General features: G+C 40.0%; 1 protein-coding gene across 11 annotated transcripts in view; it reads right to left on the bottom strand.

Annotated features, from left to right (window-relative positions):
• Positions 1 to 16,906, bottom strand: part of LOC141415567 (uncharacterized) — a 38,440-nt gene extending 21,534 nt beyond the window's left edge. For 6 of the 11 annotated variants that reach the window (XM_074052456.1, XM_074052453.1, XM_074052446.1 and 3 more), the window contains exons 1-3: positions 16,828 to 16,906; positions 9,758 to 9,808; positions 4,099 to 7,971 (exon numbers count right to left, since the gene is read on the bottom strand). The gene's annotated coding sequence lies outside the window, so the exon portion shown is untranslated. Of the gene's footprint in view, positions 1 to 4,098; positions 7,972 to 9,589; positions 9,721 to 9,757; positions 9,809 to 16,827 lie in introns of those variants that run through there. The other 5 variants (XM_074052451.1, XM_074052450.1, XM_074052449.1 and 2 more) reach the window with 5 other exon arrangements.
• Between the last annotated feature and the right edge of the window lie 871 nt (positions 16,907 to 17,777).

The following is a 17,777-nucleotide window of genomic DNA, read 5'->3' on the forward strand; positions in this document are numbered from 1 at the left end:
AAAAGAAAAACATATACAAACTCAGATGCAGAATGTGTTTGTCATAGTAGAACTGCTCCATGGAACTCAGAGAAAGAGGGAAAGGAAAAGAGAATGATAGAGCATCAGTAACATCATAAAACATAACATCTGTGAAGGTAGAGGATATGAAGGTGTGTACTGAAAGCAGTTGAAAAAGGGGGGAGGGTGGGAGGTAAAAAGGTAAGGGAGAGCAACAGAAGGGATGGAACAGAACAAAATATACTCACAGAGGGGAAACATAGAGAAACCCTTTGAACGTCAACTTAAATATTAGTAATGAAACAAGGACTATAAAACAGGTACAGTGTGTGTCTGGGGGCACTAGTGGGAGGAGGAAGGGTGAATGAAGGAGATTAAGATGAGCATATACCTTAGATGGACTTCCTATACTTATATGAAATAGAAGAAATCTCTTGCAAATGCTTTAAGTGAAGTGATTTTTAGGAGGAGACATGATCAGGGCAATCTAAATAATGTACAATATAATCCTAATCAGAACTATCACTATGGTTCCCCCCATATAACAAATACATCGCAATAAAATTTTTTTATAATTAAAAAAAAGTAAATAAATGAGAAGAAAAGAGAATCTCTAGTTTACATGGACTAGAAAGGCAGAAGCTGTGGATATAGTTCAGAGTTTGACTGCGTGCCTAGCAGCCACAAGGCTCTGAGTTCAATCACAACACAGTAGGAAAAAAAAAGGCAAAAGATTCAGATCAGCCAGCATGATACTGAAGAATGAGGTCAGAGAACTAACACTACCTAATTTTGACACTTAACTTTTACACTAATAAAAAGTGTGGTGTTGGTGAAAGCATAGAAGGTGGATCACAAGTTCAAGATCGAGTCCAGAAATAGATTCACAAATACAGAAAAGTGATTTTCTTTGGCAGTGGAGTGTGGGAGTACTGAGTTTGAATTCAGGACTCACATTTGTTAGGCAGGCACTCTACAGCTTGGGCCACACCCTCAGTCCTTTTTGTTTTAGCTGTTTTTCACATAAGATCCAGTGCTTTTTGCCCAGGTTGGCCTCAGACAGTGATCCTGCTATAGACAGTCTCCTATGTAGCTGGGATTAGAGACATGCACCTTCACAACCAGCTTATTTGTCAAGGTGAACTCACATTAAATTTTTGCTCCCACTGACCATGAACCACTACCTCCTGATCTCCACCTCCAGAGCATCTGAGATTATAGACATGAGCCACCACCCCTGGCTATAAAGTGATTCCTGACAGAGGAGCAAAGGAAGTTCAATGGAGAAAGGACAGTCTATTCCATAGAAGATGCTGTATATTCACATGTAGCAAATAAGTAAATCTAAACACTGAGTTACAATTTTTACAAAAATTAATGCAAAATGGACCACAGACACACATGTAAAACTTATGTTATGAAAATAACATAGAAGAAAACCTAGGTGACCTTGGGCTTTCTCCATAAAAATGTGTCAAAATGCAGTAAACATTGAATTGTGGATGAATCTAAAATAACCTGGTGCAAACACTTTATTTTGTAGACAACAAACTCAGGCCCATAGAGATATTCTGAATTATCTAAGGTCCAGGCTTCATTTCTTTTCTTTATGGAAGTATAAAATGCATGTATAATTGCTTCTAAAGAAAAACAGTGTGCCAAACTGTAATGTCAGTACTTGTTAACTTGAACACAGATTTTTTTTTTTTTTGGCGACACTGGGGTTTGAACTCAAGGCCTCATGCTTTGTAAACAAGCACTCTTACTGCTTGAGCCACTCTGCCAGCCCCAGAATTTTTTTAAATGAATAAGAAGTGTGATTAGGAATAGCTTCTCTTCTTATAAGTAACAGACGAAGAATGGAGGGCTGGGGATACAGCTCACTGGGAGAACACTTGCCTAATATGTACAAGGCTCTGGTTTCCTTCCCCAGAACCACACACACAAAAAAAGATGGACTTCATTAATATTGTATTAATATTGTGATCTCTATACTATATGCACAAATGTGTACACACAATTTAATGAGTAATAAATAATTATGTACTCTTTAGATTACTTGAAGAAAATAATTTACTAATATACTTGAAGCCTTGCCATTCTTCTCCCCAGACATAACCACTCTTGTGAATTTTGGGAAATCTGGACATTGCTCTTTGTTTTTATCATGTTTTAGCTGTTCCTAAACAAGATAGCAATTAGTTTTGTATGTTTTTGCTGTGTTTGTTCTTTTGGGGGTTCACTGAATTTCCTTAATTTAAAGATCTATACTCTTAATAAAATTTAGAAAAAAATTTTAAACAGTGAGAGTATATTTTTTATCAAAATTAATGAACACCGGAAGATTTGTCCTTCAAAATGATCAACTATCAAGCCAAAGTACTTACTCTTCATAACATGCTTTTAGAGCTGACAAAAAGGTAAGAGCAGTCCTCATTAGTACAGTGCTGGGAAATCATGAAAAAATAAAAAGTAAAGAACAGAGGCCAGGCGCAGTGGTTCATGCCTGTTCAAATCCCAGCTACTTGGGAAGCAGAGATTAGAAGATCACAATTCTAGTACAGACCACGCAAAAAGTTAGAAGACCTGGTCTAGAGGTGTGGGTCAAGTAGTAGACTACCTGTGCAAACACAAGGCCCTGAGTTCAAAGTCCAGTACCACCCAACAAACTCCAAAATGTTGCAAGACCCCCATCTCTACCAACAAGCTAGGCATGGTGGTATGCACCTGTAATCCTTCTGCATGAGGTCTCACAGTGAGGAGGATTGAGGTCTGAGACCCACCCGAGGTGGGTGACTACTACTCAAGACTGTCAACTGAGTACTGGTGGCTCATGTCTGCAATCCTAGCTACACACAAAACAGAGATCAGGAGGACTGTGGTTCAAAGCTAGCCTGGCCAAATAGTTCATGACACCTTATATCAAAAGTACTCAACACAGACACAAAAAAGAGTTGTTGAAGTGGCTCAAGTGGTAGAGCACCTGCCTAGCAAATGTGAGGCTCTGAGTTCAAACCCCAGTACCAGCAATGAATAGATAGATAAAGAGTTTCATACAGGGCTAGCCTTTTTTTTTTTTGTGGGACTGTATTTGAGCTCAGGACCTTCCACCTGCTAGGCAGGCACTCTACTGCTCAAGTTGTTATGCAAACCCTACCTGGCTGTACTTTCTGAATCCCATCTCTTCCATTCAAATCTTTTCAAGTCTCTAAATTCCATCACTTCAATTATATAAGTAATTAAAAACACCGCTGCAGTGAGCTGCTGAAGACCCACTGAGCACTCTCCCTCTCCTAAGAGTTATTTCAGTAGAAAAATCAGCAAGCACTTCCAAAAATGATTTCTGCTAAAGAACGTTGTTCTTGATCAAAGAAAATTCCTAACATTCACTTGCAACAGTAAATTACCTTCCTTTCACCTCTCAGGGCACCTTAGATCCTTGGCAATAAAACTTAGTCATTAAGACCAGATTGCTTCTTTCTGGGAAAAGCTTCAGCTGATGGTCGATTATTGACCCTAGGTAATGACAGTTAGGAGTACTACAGTACAGTGAGGCAGCTTTCATGGGAGCGATGAATTGTAAGATTTATAAATTAATGCTGGTGTAATGGTCACACCTGTAATGCCAGCAATTGGGCAGCTGAGGCAGGAGGCCAGCTTGGGCCACGATGTACACCTTGTCTCAAAAAAATTAAAATAGGCTGACAACATGGCTCAATTGGTACAGCACTTTCCTAGCATGCATGAGGCCCTGGGGTGTGTTAAAATCGCAAATACCATATCACTCTTACTTGACCAGGAAGGTAATCAAGGACACTGTTCTGTACTTTAATATTTACTTCAGGTGACTTTTAAGAGTTTGGGGGCTGAACTTCAGCTCAAGAGTTGGAGCATCTCCCTAGGTGGCACAAGGCCTGAATTCACACCCTAATGACACAAAAAAAGTACTGAGCAAATATGATGTTCAAAAGATGCCTCACTGCACAAGTACACCATGACAGTGAATGTGCAGAATCTTAATTCAACATTATTATAACCAAGTTCCTGGTCATAACAAGGTGAGCTTCAAAACTATTTCTAGATTAAAATAATGCTCACCCTTTTTGATAATCTCAGAGGTCAGCAGTCCTTGTCTTCCAGAAGAATTTCTCATATTGAAGCCAGTTAGCATATGTATAAATGACAGTTCTGATTTTAAATGTCCAAGCTGGCTTCTCAGATCTTCTGAAGGGTCCATCACGCAGAATCTGATTTGTGTATTTCCTGAAATGATTTTCTTAAAAAGCAAATATCAGAAAAGTTATTCTAACTGCTAATAATTATTTCACCTAATACCCAATTTTCCTCAAAACATTCTCATTTTGTTGCTCATGATCACTTCACCTTAACCTGAGGATTTCCTCAAAACCAATGTGACTACTAACACCACAATTTCAAGTTTCAACTGAAAACACCCAGTTACACTACTGTATTGGACACCTGGGTGACACAGTGACAAACATTTTCTCCAAACAGCATCGAGAGGAGCCCTGAGTAGCCATGGCTGTAGAGCAAGATGCAGGGACAGCAGCGCAGTGGGAGCTGAGCACAGGCAGCTTTGAATGTCTCTGACCTGCAAGGCGGTGAACTACATCATGAAGTTAATCTCACCTGTCAAGTTCATGTCCACATCCCTAATTCCGTGGTTATGGGGATGACCTAACATCACAAGCACTGTGGTGAAATGTTTTCACATTTTCAAATAATTCAACCAGTGGAATACATTAATTTAACTTGATCTTTGGTCACAGAAAGTATTTCTGGAAATAATTAACATCAAAATATTTTGTGAGGTGAAAGAATACAGAATACAGAATATCAAAGGTGGTGTTATCAGATATTTTGTAAATCACAAGTGCAAAGATTTGTTTAGTTTCAGAGGCTATATTATTTATACATGAACACTATACGTATGTGTACATATACATATATATCCTTGAAATTAATGAAAATCTAAAATAAGAAAAATTCAAAATTAACAAAGGTAGATTTGGTAAACTTGCAATTTGTGCTTCTTTTAGGAACATGAGTCATAAAACAGTGAATGTAAATACTTCATATGTGAATGCTACATTGAGTACTACCTTTCAATTGCAAAGACTAATAGGTACTAATTACTGTGTGCTCTCTTTCACAAGAACTAACGAACTTAATAACTTGGAGAACCTTTGAGAGTATATACAAGTACTACCTTACAAATTCCCAGAAAACTCCACCCCAAAACTCCTAGACACCACAAACACCTTCAGCAATGTAGCAGGATACAAAATAAGCTTACAAAAATCAGTAGCCTTTCTATACACCAACAGTGAACTAACTGAGAAAGAATATAGGAAAACAATTCCATTTACAAAAGCCTAAAAAACATCAACTACCTAGGAATAAGCTTAACAAAGGATGTAAATAAACTGTCTAAGGGAACTACAAACTACTGAAGAAAGAAATCAAGGAAGACTATAGAAGATGGAAAGATCTCCCATGCTCATGGATTGGCACGATCAACCTAGTAAAAATAGCTATACTACCAAAGTCAATCTACACATTCAACACAATTCCCCTCAACATCCTAATGACATGCATCATGGAAATCGAAACATCTACCCTAAAGTTTATTTGGAAACACAAAAGACCATTAATAGCCAAGGCAATACTGAGCAAAAAGACCAATGCTGCAGGTATCACAATACCCAATTTCAAACTATACTACAGACCCACAGCAATAAGAACAGCATGGTAGTGGCACAAAAACAGATATGAAGAAGAGTGTAACAGAACAGAGGACCTGGATATGAATCCATACAGCTATCTGACCTTATTTTTGACAAAGGTGCCAAAAACAAATGATGGAGAAAAGACAGCCTCTTCAACAAATGTTGCTGGGAAAAGTGGTTATCTGCCTACAGAAAACTGAAACTAGATCCATGCCTATCACACTTACTAGAATCAACTCAAAAGTGGATTGAAGGAACTTAATATTAGATACAAATCCTTGCAGTTAGTACGTGAAAGAATAGGGAATACCCTGGACACAATAGCTATAGGCAAGGAATTCCTCAGACGAACTGCAGCAGCCCAGCAACTAAGAGAAAAGTTGGACAAATGGGGCTACATGGAATCAAAAAGCTTCTGCTCAACAAAAGAAATGGTCTCTAAACTGAAGAGAACACCCACAGAGTAGGAGAAAATATTTGCTAGCTATACATCCGACAAAGGACTGATAACCAGAATATATAAGGAGCTCAAAAAACTAAACTCCCCCCAAATTAATAAACCAATAAAGAAGTGGGCAACTGAACTAAACAGAACTTTTTCAAAGGAAGAAGTCCAAACGGCCAAAAAACACATGAAAAAATACCCACCATCCCTAGCCATAAAGGAAATGCAAATCAAAACCTCACTAAGCTTCTACCTCACTCCTGTTAGAATAACTAGCATGAAGAACACCACCACCAACAAATGTTGGCAAGGATGAGGGGAAAAAGGAACCCTCATACACTGCTGGTGGGAACGCAAGCTAGTACAACCACTTTGGAAAACAATATAGAGGCTTTTTAAATACTAAACATAGATTTGCCATATGATCCAGCAATCCCACTCCTAGGGATATACACAAAGGAATGCGGCTCAAGTTATTTCAAAGACACTTGCACACCCATCTTTATTGCAGCATTATTTACAACAGCCAAGCTATGGAAACAGCCAAGATGCCCCTCAGTGGATGAATGGACTAACAAAATGTGGTATTTATACACAATGGAATTTTACTTAGCCACAAAGAAGAATGAAATTTTGTCATTCACAAGTAACAGATGGATGTTGAGAACACCATCTTAAGCAAAGTTAGCCAGGCTCAGAAGACCAAAAATCACAGGTTCTCCCTAAAATGCAGATTGTAGACCCAAAATAAATTCAATACTATTATTGGACATGGGTCACACAGTAAGGAGAGAATGTGTGTGGGAGGAATAGGAAAAAGGAAGGTAACCTAAAATTTGAATGTGGTTGATGTGCTCTCTGTAGAGGAGCAAATAAAGTAATCTTAACCTGGCAGAGGCCAGTATGGGAAGGGGACCAGGAAGAAGTGAAGAGGTCTGGCAGAGATGAGCCAATGTGGGTTGTAATACACAAGTGCATGGAAGCAACACTAGGACTCTCTCTGTACAGCCATCTTTACCTCAAACTTGCAAAAACTTTATGTCTTTCTTACTATCTCCTATGTTTTCTCTTCAACAAAATCGGAGAACAAGATGGTGGAACAGGTTCTGCCCAGACTGGAGGTATTGGGGGGCATGGGAGGAGGGGCAGGTGGCCCAAACAATGTACACATATGTAAATAAATGTGAAGGTGATAAAATAGAACAGAGAAAAATGAAAGTTAAAAAAAAAAAGGAAGAAATTGTGGGGAAAGGCACTCTAGATGAATGTGTCCCAGATGTATTCATAGTGTTCTCAGAGGGTGGTCGCAAAAGACCCTGGTTGAGAAGATCTCAGGTGTTTGGCATCCTGAACAAAGAACTGGATGGGAACAAACAGATTGCAAAGCAGCAGCCAAGTTTTACTGAAAGTGAAAGCAGAAAGTACACTCCATGAGAGGGAGATGGAGTGAGCTCTGAGCAAGGTGATCCAAGAGCAGTACCTGGAGCTCAAGAGCCTATACTTTGGCTGTGGATTTCTGGAAAGAATAAAGCACAAAAAAAATCGAATAACTCTCCCCACATGTCCCCTCTGCCTGAGTGGCAAAGCAGTCAGGGTGCTTCTTGGAGCAAGGAAAAGTTAAAGACACCTTTGCTAAGTTAGCTCTCCCAGGATCCCCACAACCTCCTACTCACACCCAACCTGATCTTGAACCACAGAAGGTAGATTTTTACATTCTTCTTCATGCCAGAATTTCTTTGCACAGCAACTGTAGCACCATTTCAGTAAGGTCGGTCACTGGAAAATAATGAGGAAATGTTGCTTATCATTAGGTTTCAAGTATTGTTAGAAAGCCTCACCATTCCTGCCCCTCAGCACCCCATCTTTAGACAATTCAAGCACACAAAGTCCCCAAGGGCTAGGTCAGGTACACGTCCATGAAAGTAGCTGCCATAGTTCTCCCAGTTTATCTCAGGTACTCAGCCCGGGGTGGCCAGGAAAATCCTCATGGGGCATGCAAGCTCCATGCTGCACATTTTCTCTGACAACTCTGCCAGGGCTGACATCTGGGCTTGAAGTCTCTCCCCAGATGCCTCCCTGCATGTGGGCTGTCTGCTGAGGCTTCTGCTGAGGGTTGATGGAAGCCAAACCCTGTTGGGGTCTGAGCAGTGAGGTCCTCTTCCTCCTCCAGAGGCCTGGGTCAGAGCAAGATGCTTGAGGTCTATAGGGTGACTGGTCTGGTCCACTGTAGATGCCCTTACCCCCTCCAGAGGAGGTCGCAGTGTTCGTGTCTGCAACCTGGGCACTGGCTCCCTGTATCCTCCCAAAGGCCTCTTGAGGTTTCCAGAGAGGACTGGCTGCTCCAGAAGTCCGTGTGGGTCACAGGCACCAGAGTTGCCCTGTTTGGGTCCAATGTCTCTGGGCTATGGCGTCCTAGAGCCATCCTTGCCTGTGGGGTCAGGCAGGGTGCTCAATCTGTGGCGAGCTCTGCCTTGCAGAAATGGTCTGCTGAATGCACTGCAAGGCTCCTGGAGGCACCTGGGCTCAGAACAGCACAGATGCAGGCTGTACCAGTAGCACAATTGTATGTGTGTGTTGTATGTGTTTGGTGTGGGTGTCAGGTGTGTGTGTTGTGTGTGTTTGGTGTGTCTAGTGTGTTCAGCCAGTGTGTATATGTGTTTTGTGTGTAGGTTTGTGGGGATATTAGGTGTGTGTCTGTGTGTGTTGTATGTATGTGTCTTTGTTTATGTGTATTGTTGTTTATGTATGTGTTTTGTGTGTGTGTTTTGTATACGTGTTAGTGTGGTATGTGTTGTGGGTGTAGGAGGTGTGTGTGCATGTGCGTCTGTGTGTGTCATGTATGTGTGTTGTATGCTGTGTTTCGATGCATGAATGTGTGTGTTGTGTATCTTGTGTATGTATGTGTGTGTGTGCTATGTGTGTGTATATGTGTTGTGTATCTTTGTTCTGTGCATGTGTGTCATGTATGTGTCTCTGTGTATGCCTAGTTGTGTGCGTATGTGTACTGTGTGTGATGTGTATGTTTGTGTTGTATGTGTCTGTATTGGTGTGTTTTGTGTGTGTGTGTGTGTCGTGTGTAACATCCCTGGTAGGCCCACGGGGAGCAGGATCAGCTGCAGCATCACCGGATCTGGGCCACCGCGTGTCCATCTGTGCTCAGCACTCCAGGGTCACCCACCCACTGCTCCAGCAGGTGGAAGCTGTGCTCCTCTACTCCCTCCTCCAGCATTCTATCCATCTAGCCTCCCTCTCCTCCCCCCTGCCCCACACCCGGGGCTCTGCTGCCCGCGCGCCCCCCCGCTTCCCCAGCCAGCCCCCGCGCACCCGCCCCCCCCCCCAGCCCAGCCCGCCCCCGGGGATGGGGGGCTCCGCGCTCCGCCACCCCGCGAGTCACCTCAGGAGGCGGCCGTGCTCTGCACCCCCACCTCACCGGCCCTCTCCCCGGCCAGGGCGCCCGCCAGCCGCGCCCCTAATGGCGCCTCCGATGCCCGGGATTAACAGCGGGGCCAAGTCCCGCCATCTGCCGCGCCGCCCCTCCCAGCCCTCGTGCTCTGGCTCTTACCTCCGGGCTGTTTTTGGCAGCCACTTCCCCTTCGCGCGCCACATCCTCCTCCTCCAGAAATTACCGGGAACGGAAGGAGAAGAGAGTAAAAAGAACAAAAGAACATGCAATGAACCGAAGGTACATGTGGAGCATGAAGCATACAAACATAAGGACAGAGTTGGCCCTCGCTGTCTGTGGGTGAAAAGTTCCAATGACACCATGAGAAAGCACCATGAACACTCACACCACTGACATTAAGGCGGGACTGACACAGCTTCTTCACATCATGTGAGCTGCATAAGGCACACATGGGAGGGTTTTTTTTAATACTCTTATTAAAAACCACTTGGAATAAATCTTCAAATAAGTCAGTCTAACTGTAATGGTATTCATACAAGAATAAAAAACACAGGAAAGGGTGCAAAAGGAAGAATGAGTATTTGGAGAAATGATAAGCTAAATGTTTCTCAAGTTGATAAACAAACATAGGTTCATATATTCATGAAGCTCAGTAAACTTCAATATGGAGAAACAGAGATATATTCTGAGACACATTTTAATCATATTATCATAAACTAAGGACAAATAAATGATCTTAGAAGTAGAAAGACAGAAGCTACTTAACATAAAAAAGGAATCCATCATAACTTTAACAGATTTCACATCAATAATTATGGAAGTGAGAAGGAAATGAAACAGCATTTTAAAAATATTGAAATAATGCTGTTAGCCAAAACCATTATATCCAGCAAAATTACCCTTGGACCTGCCCTTCAAAACAATGTTAAATGGAGTTCTCCAGAATGAAGTCAGAGGACACTAGACAATCAATTGAAACCATGTGATAAAACAAAGAACTGCATTAAAGATAACTATGTAAGCAAATATAAAGTGTGGTATTATTTTATATTTATTTTATAACTCTATTTTCTATTTGATTTAAAAGACAAACATATAAATAAGTAATTATAAATTTATGTGAAAAGTCATACAACGAACCCAGAGGTTCTGTGTGCCAAAAACATCATAAGAGGGTAGCTGTCATTTTAATATATTAATTACAATGTCTGATTTATACACAAAATACAAAAAGGAAATAAAAAAGAATCAACAAAAGTATACATGCAAAAAAGAAACATCAAAGAAGGCAACACTAGGTGAACTCAAGGAATTAAAGAAGGTAAAAGAAATATAAAAATGTAAAAATGAAAAAAAATCTTAGTCGTAAGCAACTTTAAATGTGAATGGATTAGGCTCTAATTAATAAAATGGCTAAAAATGGTAATACATTTGAGTGGAAATAATACATTATTTAACATCCAAAGGCACAAATATATAGAGGATGAATGAAGGTAAAAATATATTCCATGCAAATAATAACTAAAGGAGAGCAGAGTTGGCTATACTAATGTAAAACAAAATAAACTTTAAGTAAAAAAAGTTACAAAAGGCAAAAAAGTACAATAAATGAGATATGACAACAGTCATCATGGAAGCAACAAACACTAAAGCCACAATTATATGCTAAAGTTTGAATAATGGTGTCCCCTCTAAATTCTTATTGAAAATAAATCCTCAGTGCAAACAGTGTTAAGAAGTGTGGCCTCTGATAAGAGTAAAGTCATGAGTGCTCTGCCCCTCATGATCGGGAGTTGCTTTCTTAGCAAGGCTTTTGAGGCTAAAGCAGGATTTTCTTGTTCTTCTAAAACTTCTACCATTGAAGGACGCACTATTCCTCACCCTCAGAAGTTGTAGTAACAAGGTACCATCTTAGAAGCAGAAAGCAGCCCCAGTCTCTCACTCTGCTGATACTGTAATTTTGGACTCCAGACCCTCTGATAAATAAGTTGCTATTATTTATAAATTACCCAGTCCATGGTAATTTGTGAGAGCAACACAAATGAACAAAAGAAGTATATGTGTCTAATATGGACAAAATTGAAGGGAGAAATGGCCAAGTGTATATTAGAAACTGTAATATTCTACTTCCAAGAATGAATAGAAGGTCAATAATACTGTATGATCATGTAAACAAGTAGTTAAAACACTGATAAATTCAAAACTGTTCACCATATAATAGAAGAATGCACAAGTTTTTCATGTATAGGCTAAAATTCTCCAGAATACACCAATCATTAGTTCCCCCAAATAGTCTCAGTAATCCTTTTTTCTCAGTATATGACCTGGACCTAGGACTCACTATGTAGCCCAAGACTGGCTGAAACTTTTGATTTTCCTCTGTCTCTGCCTCCTGAGTGCTACTCTCAGTTAATTTTAAAATATTGAAATAGTACATAGTATTTTTTTAATGGTATGAAATACAGATACAAATAAATAATACAATAAAAGAAGAAAACTTGGCTAAATGTGGAATTTAAATTACATGCTTTCAATAAATTAATGGGTGAGAAAAGTAACAAAGGGAAAAAGAAGAAATAGTTTTGGAACAAATAAAATAAAAAATACCAAAGTTTATAGAATTTACTACAAGTATTAATCAAAAGGAAATTTATGGATGGAAAAACCTCCAATTTAATGGGAAAAGATGTCAATTCAAAACCTTAAATTTATATCTTAAGAAAACAAAAAAATTGAAAACAAACGAGATGACAGCTAAAAGAAAGAAGGAAATAATAAAGATTAAAGTAGTAATAAATCAATGGCGGGATACACATTCAATAGAGTATATTGGTTGCTTAGAATGATCAACAAAATTAACAAATCTTTATCTCAACTACCTAAGAAGAAAAAGTGGTTGGACATAAGATTAGAAACAAAATTGGGGAAATGAATACAACTTTACAGAACCAAAGATTATGAGGGAAACTATGAAAACTGCATGCCAATGGCTGGATAGCCAATATGAAATGGACAAATTTCTAGAATCTCACAAACTTAAACAATTTTAGGATAAGAAAATATAGACAGGCACAGGTGGCTCATGCTTGTACTTGTAATTACTAGGAAGACTGAGATCAGGAGAACTATGATTCAATGCAAACTTGGGCAAATAACCAGAGCAAAATGGACTGGAGGTATGTCTCAAGTGGTAGACTACCTGCTTTAGAAGCATGAAGCCCTGAGTTGAAGCCCTGAGTTCAAGCCCCAATCTCACCAAAATAAAAAAAAGATAGTCTGTACAGACCTATAACAAGTACATAGCAACAAAAATTCATCAGTAATCAGAAACCTCCCAAAAAAGAAAACTTTAGGACTAGGTCACTTTGCTTCTGAGTTAAACATTTTAAAAAGTATTAACACCAATCTTTCACAAATTCTTCCAAAAACTCTACAATATGAAATTGCTTATTAGTTCATTTTATGAGGTGAGAGTTTATTCTGATACCAAAGCAAAAAGCAGCACAAAAAATTAACCAATATTCCTTATTAATACAGATATAAAAATACTAACTGAATTTTAGCAAATCAAATTGTTCAATATATTAAAAGTACTTACAGCATGAACAAGTGGGATTTATCCCAGGAATGTGAGGTGGTTTAACTAAAGAAAATCAATATATTGTAACACACTAATAGAAAAGGAAGGGAAAAAATGGATTATCACCCAAGCTGATATACCACATTTGAAAACATTGATAAATGCATTTGAAAAAATTCAACACCTTTGCTTTATAAAAAGAGTTTAAAATGAGGAATGGAAGAAAACTTCCCCAACATGATTACTCACAGCTAAGAATACTCTACAGTAAAATACTGAAACTTTTCCCGTGATCAGAACAAAACAAGGATGCTCACTATCACCAAGACTACACAATGTTGTACTTAAAGTTCTAACCAGAGTAATTGGTAAGAAAACTCTTTAAAAAGTCAGTCAACTTAGAAATGAAGAAAATAAACCCTTCTGTCAGCATATGGCATGATTCTTTCTATAAAAACTCAAGGAATCCACAATTAATGAATTCAGCAAAGATGAAGAGTACATTGTTAAACTTAATTAAACAATTTAAAAACAGGAAAATAATGCAGATAAATATGTAATCACTGAATAAACATTGGAATTACTCCAGCTAAATTTTCATTTTCCGTAGCCAAGATGGAAAATGGAATACTATTTATTTTAAAATACTGTTAAATGTCTCCTCTTACATTTAATGAATGAAGTCTGTAGTGGGGGTACACTGGTTATAGGTCCTGGCAAAGGAATTCTCTGTTGATTATTATATCAAATTGCATTCAGGTATATAATTACATATTAAAATATCCCCTTCCAGAAAACCAAGGGCAAATATACAAAAGACATTTTAAGACACAGGCAGATGTTTAAATGACACCTTTGAAATTATAGTTGCCAAGATAGATGATAGATAGAGATAGATAGGTAGATAGAGATGGATAGATGACAGATCAATCAGCAATCAAGTCTGAGAAGACGATGAATGTAATGTGGATAAATAATGTAGTTAAAAATCTTGACTGTTAATTTGCAACTCACGAATAATTAACCTTGTTTCCCTAATGTTACAAAATTGCTGATAAAACCCAGACAAAGCAGGATAAACTGGGAGAACTGGATCAAGGTCCTCTACAGCCCATGCAAAATTGAAAGCCACAGATGAAAATGCACTCTCCATAAAGATGCCTCCCAAGTCTGGTTTCACCGATTTCTATAGGGTTTTCTCAATTGAACATTACACTCAAACAATTTACAAAAAGAAAAATAATGTGGATCAATAAGTACTAACTGAATAAACATTGAAATCACTCCAACTAATTTTCATAGCCGAGACAGAAAGTAGAATATTATTTTAAAATACTGGCAAATGTCTCTTCTTACAGCTAATGAATGAACTCTGTAGTGGGGGGACACTGGCTGTAGGTCCAGGCAAAGTTATTCTCTGTTGATTATTACATCCAATTGCATTCAGGCATATAATTACATCTGAAAATAACCCCTTTCATAAACATAAGTGGAAAATATACATTAGAATGTTTTTTTCTAGGAAGATCCTTTTTTGTTAGCATACATTTAATAGTACAAAGGGGTTTAATTTTGATAATGATATAAGCCTGATGAGCTCATGCCTTGATATGAGCCTTCATATTAAGATAAAGATCTCTGTCTCTTCTTATTGCTTAAGACATCTGATTAAAAACAAGGACACTAGATGATTTGATCCTTTGAAACAGGGCTTAAAAAGACTCATCTGCTCTTATTTATGAACAAGAAAGAAGACATTCTCCAGAAAGTATTTGACAAAATTAAGGAATTTATTGGACTCCTGACAGCTGATTTGTTATTTGCAACGTCATGTAAAATGACATTTAAACTACCTTTAAACAGTAGCTATGATTTTGGTGGAGCACAATAGCAACCAGAATCAATTCATTTTGAATTTCATATGTTCACTACATAGGTAGCTCTCATTTTATGGAAATGTCACTTATCAGTATGAGGGTCTCTAAGCCCCCATACTTTAGAGGCTGTACTTTCAGTTTTGTAAATTATTTTTATTAAGAGGGGGAGGGAAAAATAGGAGAAATAAAGTTTTAAGTGGCATACAAATAAATTGTATATGATGCAGTTTAGCAAAGTAATGTGTGCTCATATTTTATCATAGGTACTTGAGGTTCCAGAAAATAAACAACAGCTAAAATTAAAATTCATACAGATTTTACATTTATGGTTTCAACTTCTATCTTGTTACTTCTATCATCAGCTGAATGAATTTCTTCTCTACTATGTATTTTCTTTTATGAATGGAGGGAGGAGGATAAAGGAGAGTGATGGAGGGGGTGAATTCAACTACAATTTATTGTAAGAAATTTGGCAAATATCACAATGCACTCCCAGTATAGAAATAATGAAAATAAATACTTTAAAAATCCATGGATAAAATAAAGCAGAGCTTATCTTTCTATTTGTGTGTGTATGCGTGTGCCCATTTTTCCCCTTGAGTGAAAGAATGTATCCTAATCGATTAGCATATGAAAGTTAGAACACATGCTAGAGCCAGCTTCTTTACGTTCTCATTGTGGAACATCAGACTAATAAGTTTTAGTTGTGACTATTAAATGAATACTGTAGACTATAAATAAATTAATAGTACCTATTTCAGGTTATTCGCTGATAAATAAAATAGTACGTGCAAAACACTTAGCACAATATTTGTAATGCTTCCAGTAGTAATAAATAAAAAAAGCATACTCTCTTCTGACTCTTGTAAAATTAAATACATTATAACAAACTAAATTTGCTTTTTACTCGGCACAGTATCAGACCATGACAGTAAGAAAAGAAGTTTGACTTAATAGAAACGCAAGTATAAAACAAAAACAAAAATATAACTACTTCTACTCTATTGATGCAAAGAAAATAATGTCTCATTCAACATCAGAGAAAAATCTATTTAAAAGACACAGTGATTCATTTATCTGTGAGGGAAAACTTTCTCTGCCATGGTTTTCTCTCTGGCTGATGATTCCTTGGTACTGCTACATTTAAATGAGTTCATCTGTGTTCTTGGAAAAACAAGCAGAGACAAGCTAGGTTATGCCTATCAATGTAACTTAATATCCTTTTTGTAATTCAACAAAGTAAAATATACAATTTGCATCTTGGTTGATGTTGATGTTTACAAGTGAGTAATGCAATTCTCAAAATTTATAAAACACTATTTTCCACTCATGAAAGCATAATGGGATAGTTTAATTGTTGCTTCGACATTTTAAGACACAAGTCAGAGACTTAAATGACACCTTGTAAAGTATAGCTGACAGGAAATTGTTTGAAATGTAATATAACATGACATTTAAATGAACTATAAACAAACTATTTGGTAGAGCACAATAGCAACCAGAATCAACTCATTTTGAATTTTGCATAATAACAAATCAGCTGTCATGAGTCCAATAAACTCAAGTTTATCAAATACTTTTGGGAGAATGATTTCTTTCTCTCTTTTTCATAAATAGGAGCAGATGAGTCTTTTTAAGCCCAGTTTAAAGGATCAAATCATCTCACGTGCTTGTATCTAATCAGATACAAGCCAATGCCCAGGATGTCCAGCTGGGCCAAGTCCCGCCATCTGCCGCGCCGCCCCTCCCGGCCCTCGCCCTCCTGCTCATACCTCCGGGCTATTTTCGGCAGCCACTTCCCCTTTGCGCACCACATCCTCCTCCTCGCGACCTGGACCCCGAGTGCACGCCTCCTACTGCTGCCACCACCGCCGCGCACCCGCCCCGCCCCGCGCGCCCTCCGCTTCCCCAGCCCAGCCCGCCCCCGGGGGTGGGGGGCGTCGCGCTCCGCCACCCCTCGAGTCACCCTAAGGACGCGGCCGCACTCCGCCCCCACACCTCACCGGCCCTCCCCCGGCCGGGGCGCCCGCCAGCCGCGCCCCTGATGCCCGGGATGAACAGCGGGGCCTAGTCCCGCTGTCTGCCGCGCCGCCCCTCCCGGCCCTTGCGCTCTGGCTCTTACCTCCCAGCTTGTATCCGGCACCCACTTCCCTTTTGCGCGCCACATCCTCCTCCTCCTTCTGGCGACCAGGACCCCGAGCGCACGCCTCCTACTGCTGCCGCCGCGCACCCGCCCCGACCCGCGCGCCCCCTGCTCCCCCAGCCCAGCCCGCCCCCGGGGGTGTGGGGCGCCTTGCTCCGCTACCCCGCGAGTCACCGCGCACCTCCCTCCCACCTCACCGGCCCTCTCCCAGGCCAGGGCTCCAGTCGCCGCGCCCCTCCTGGCGCCGCAGATGCCCAGGATGTCTGGCGGGCCGAGTCCCGCTGCTGCCGCTGATGCTGCCTATGCAGCTGTGCACCAGCCCTGCGCACCCCCCACTCCTCCAGCTCAGTCCGACCCCAGGGGTCGGGGAGGGGGGGTTGGGGCCCTGCGCTCTGACACCCCGCGAGTCACCTCAGGACGTGGCCGCCCTCCGCCCCCCCACCTCATGGAGTGATCCTAGGGCTGAAGGAAGTTCCCGGGGAAGCCGCTGCCAGCGCGTAGGGTCACGGTGGCAGGGGCGGACACGCTGGAATCTCCGCAGTCCCATAACCTGCCAAGTGGCAGGGAGCGGTCCCGGGA

Source organism: Castor canadensis, chromosome 13, assembly GCF_047511655.1.
Source record: "Castor canadensis chromosome 13, mCasCan1.hap1v2, whole genome shotgun sequence".
NCBI lineage: Eukaryota > Metazoa > Chordata > Mammalia > Rodentia > Castoridae > Castor > Castor canadensis.